Source organism: Ovis canadensis, chromosome 22, assembly GCF_042477335.2.
Source record: "Ovis canadensis isolate MfBH-ARS-UI-01 breed Bighorn chromosome 22, ARS-UI_OviCan_v2, whole genome shotgun sequence".
Lineage (NCBI taxonomy): Eukaryota > Metazoa > Chordata > Mammalia > Artiodactyla > Bovidae > Ovis > Ovis canadensis.
In genome coordinates, this window is record NC_091266.1 from 46,664,126 (window position 1) to 46,668,956 (window position 4,831).

The window sequence follows — 4,831 nt, forward strand, 5'->3', positions numbered from 1 at the left end:
AACGCACCAAGAACACCCCTCAAAACTTGAAATGGGGAAGTAAAACCTCATTAGCCTTCTTGGTACACACTATTTTTAATGACTTCATCTACTTCTTCGTGCCATGCTTCACATGACCTATACTGTTTACTCTAGGAAACAGATTCTTGAAAATGCCCCCAAGAACAGCTTCTGAACATCATCCAAAGCCTCCCAGGCCCTATGTTAGTACCCTCTTTCCTCACTTCCAGAAAGCCCACATCTTCAAAACGGATTCATATGAGGCTCTGGGAACCAGACATGCGTTCATGTATTTAACTTATATCCATGAGACTCAGAGTTGAGTGGCAGAGATAATGCAGGCCAGGACCGAATGCCAAAAGGTCTGGACTCTTCCTGTCAACATGTTCCCTGCCTGTGCAAGGTCGAGACCCTAGGACTTCATTTGCACTCTGGCTCTGCCACTGACTAGGTGTGTTGATTTGAGCAACTCACTTAACTTCTCTGGTTCTCTGTTTCTCCATTTGCAAAACAAAGGGTTTGGATTAGAGATCCCCCAATTTCTTTTCAGGATAAAATATGAATTCCCGTGGTTACCAGTGATCTAATCAAGTCTCATTTTCCTCATCTGTAAAGCAGAGAGAGTGACACGTGCTTGTGGACTTCACAGGGAGGGGGTGAGAGTGCTCGGTAAGTGTTAAATGTCAGCTACTGTCATCATTAGGATTCTTTTTGCAGCTCTCTCTTCAGAGAACGTTTTTCATGTCTTTTACCATTTGTGCTAAAGAACAACTCAGTGCCTTACAGGAATTCCTGGAATTCAGTTTTTGGTTTGACTGAATAGGAGGCAAGATGTCAGTTCAAGCAGATAAAGTTGTTGTGAGTGACAGTAGTGTCTGAAAGTTCTTTGGAAGGAAGTGGGCAAAGGCCTCCCGTAGTGCCCAAAGAGGGGTGGCTTCTTCTTGATCTCATTTACTGGCATGAACACTGCTTACTAAGAAACTTGTGTTCTCAAATGGGGCTTTGCCCAGTGAATAAAAAGGCCTTAGAGTGTTCTACAGGCAATAGCAGTAATCTGAGGTGCTTATCTTTTGCCTAGCATCTGTACCTTTCTAAGTAATTTATCCACATTAACTCATTAGCACTCCAAACCCTACCCTGGCTTTGGAATGGAGGGAGGTGATATTATCTGAGTGTTGCATTCAGAGAAAGCCCTGGGTTGAGAATGATAGTACCTCTGTTCAAATCTGGTAGTAATCTCCCCTGCCACCACAACAAACCCTCTCATCACTTGTCCCCTCAACTACCAGAATCCCAGAGGTGCCATCTTAGTGCCTTGCCCAGTATCATGGGGTATCAGAAGCAAAATAGCTCTTTCAAGAGTCCCTGCAGGGCCAACTCCTTTACAGTGCAAGAAATCGAGACATTTCATCAGCCCAGAGGGGAAGTGAAACAACCAAAGCAACGCAGCTAGCTATGGACACAGTCAATAACTTGTCTTAAGAGGCAAAAACTAGAAACCACCCTCATCCCACCCCCATACACCTTAACAAAGTAAACACTCTTTGTGCCTCTCTAGGTATCAACTGGGAGAAGGCAATAGCACCCCACTCCAGTACTCTTGCCTGGAAAATCCCATGGATGGAGGAGCCTGGTAGGCTGCAGTCCATGGGGTCGCTAAGAGTCAGATAAGACTGAGCGACTTCACTTTCACTTTTCACTTTCCTGCATTGGAGGAGGAAATGGCAACCCACTCCAGTGTTCTTGCCTGGAGAATCCCAGGGACAGGGGAGCCTGGTGGGCTGCCATCTATGGGGTCACACAGAGTCGGACACAACTGAAGCGACTTAGCAGCAGCAGCAGCAGCAGCAGGTATCAACTAGTGCTTAAACATGAAGGGTCTGGGGAAGACAAAGTACATAATGTCTAACTGACCACACGGCCCAGAGTTTCTGTGGCCACCTCTGAAGAGTTATCTCATCCCCAGCGGTAGCAGTGACCCTTCATCTCTTAAGCTCCTGCAATGGGTCATTCTTAAGAGAAATGAAAGTTGTAATTCCATCATTCTGGAGAGAATGAATTACAGGGAAGGGCTCTCTCTCCTTTTCTCTCATTCAGCAGCCAAGTTAACAGAACCCCTAGGAACAGGGCTTTAGGAAATGGAAAAGTCAGTTTGTGAGCAATTATAATGTAAAATGAAAAGGTACATAGCGGTCTAAGAACTTGGGCAGCTCTACGTTTCAGATATCACCTACCCTAATGTAGGTGCCTTTTGCCAAGAACACACCTGGATCAGCTCTGTGCTTTTCATAGAATTAGCACACAGTAAATATCTGAGGATTGATTTGGCAGTGCTTGGTTGGTGCTTTTTCATTTTTCAGCTTATTCTTCTGTTTTTTAATTCTTTTAAAGTGTTTAGTAAAGACATAAGCAGCCAGTGTTCAAAACAGCTGGGAGGAATGTTGATGATAGAGGCTGTCATCTGTATATTTCCAACTGGTTTCTAACACTGATTCTGTTACTTTTGTTCTGGGTTTAAGTCAGTCAGAAAAATGTTACTGAACTTCCTACCCTAGCCCCTCAAGATTCTCAAGGGAAGTAGGCTTCTGAAAGATACAGAGGAGAGTTGGTGCAACAATCAAAACAAAAAACCCAAAACCAGTTTTAGCTTTATTTAAGCAATTGATTTTCAAGTCAACTTAATTATGTAATAATCCCTCCTCCGTTTAAAAAAAAAAATCCATTAAAGTTCCACAAAATTCAGGCTCTTTGGAAAATATCCTGGGAACTCGTAACTGAGGCCAATTTCCAAACTTTATTGGTGAAAAAACAGAGGTTCTGAGAGGGGCTGAAGTTCTTACATGTAGCTAGTGAGGAGAGCTAGGACTAGAACCCTACTTCCTGACTGCCTCGTCCAAACTGATCAATCACATCCAACACCAGAGCATTCCCTAACATGGGTCCTGGGATGCCAGGCATCATGGGTAGCCTTTGAGATAATAGGTAAAAAGAATGCTAACATTTTACAATAGGTCCTTTTAAGGGTAATTTGCTTGAAGATAGAGGTTGTTTTAGATGCTTTTAAAAATAGGTATCATATCCTACTCTTTTGTTATTTCAGTTCTTGGGGTGCTTCCCTATTGCAGCCTGTGTGTGCCATAGGTTATATGTTAAAAGAAGAAATGAAAGAATCTGCAAGAGTCAGAAAAAGAGAAACTGAGCAGAAAGAGCAGGATGGATGAAAGAAAAGAGCCAGCAGTCAGTGCTCAGTGGAGGACAGAGGTGCTCTGTCAGAGAAGGGAATGGAGACAGTTGCAGGTGATGGGAGAAAACAACAAAATGAAATTGACTTTTGATCATGAAGCTTTGCTTTTAAAGTGACTGGTAAAGCTAATTCAGAGCCTGGCCATGCCAGGAGGTGAGCATGAGCACCAACTGCTGAGAACCTTTGTGAACCTGGATCAAGTCGGACTTATTACACTGTTACAGTAAATGTGCAGGACATTTTTTTAAGCCCTACAACAATAACAGATGAATAACAGGCCTCACTCTCAACCAGGCGAAAGGCTGATGGGGAATAAGAGAGACTCAGATAAAATGCCAGGTAGAATGTGAGCAGTGTCTCTATAGATACAACAAGCCCAAAATGTGAAGAATCAGGGGACTGGAAGATCATATCAAAACATATGCAACAGAGAGCGGTCCAAGTGGGTTCCAGTGGGTGGTGTCTGTGTGTGTGTGTCTGTGTGTGTGTGGACTGGGAGTGGTGTGGAGAGACATGACTAGAAAGTCTTGATGTCACAGCCAAGGGGCCATGAACGCCCCTGGCTGAGGTGATGCTCCAAGCAGGTAGCCGGAAGCTGTGAAAAATGTTTTTGTATTGTGTGTGTTACAAATGATTTCCAGGCAGGGTGACTGGCAGAAAGAGGTAAGCTAGGAGAAGGAGCTTGCTGGTAGGGGAGGATGCAATTTGGTTCCAAAGACGCTATGAGGTGTTGCACATCAGATAATTGGAAAACCTGGCCGCAGATCCTGGCTGAGTCCTCTCCCGAGAGGATAAGAGACAGCAGAAAGTTCTGGTGGTTGTCTCAGGTAACAGGGAAGCTAGGGAGGATGTGAGGAAAACACTAGCCAAAGAGAACCTAGACAGGAGGAAAAGATGCAGGAACAGCCCCCAGAGGCCAAAGTTTCAATAATGAAATTATAGCTATGGTTGAAAACCTCAACCTTGGAGCCTGAAACGTGTGAGTTTGAATCCCAGGAACCCGAGTAGTCACATTTAGCAAAGGGACTTCAAGAGTTTTTGAGTCTGTTTCCTCATCTATGAAATGTGAGTGATTTCTACCTCAAAGGATTGAGAGCATTCACTAATATTCTTAGCATGGGGTTTGCACACAGTAGGAGCTAAAGAGTAAGCAGGGGCCAGCGGGAGAAGGAATTAGAGAAGTTAAGAGTATTCCCCTGAGGAGCGTCGGGAAATGGAGGCCGGGACCCTCAGGAAGCCCAAAGCCTTTGCTTCAGCCGAGGGTGCTGACCGGCGTGGAAGGAGGATGGGTGCCTGCAATCTGAGGCCTTTCCTTTCCGTCCTCGCTTCCCTCCAGCCGGGCCTCCCAGCAGCAACCTCCCCCCACCCTGCAGCAACCTCCCCCCACCCTCCCCGCCCCCCCCCACCCTCCCCGCCCCCCCCCACCCTCCCCGCCCCCCCCCACCCTCCCCGCCCCCCCCCACCCTCCCCGCCCCCCCCACCCTCCCCCGCCCCGCCCCCACCCCCCCCGCCCCGCCCCCACCCCCCGCCCCCCCCCACCCTCCCCGCCCCCCCCCACCCTCCCCGCCCCCCCCCACCCCCCCCCCC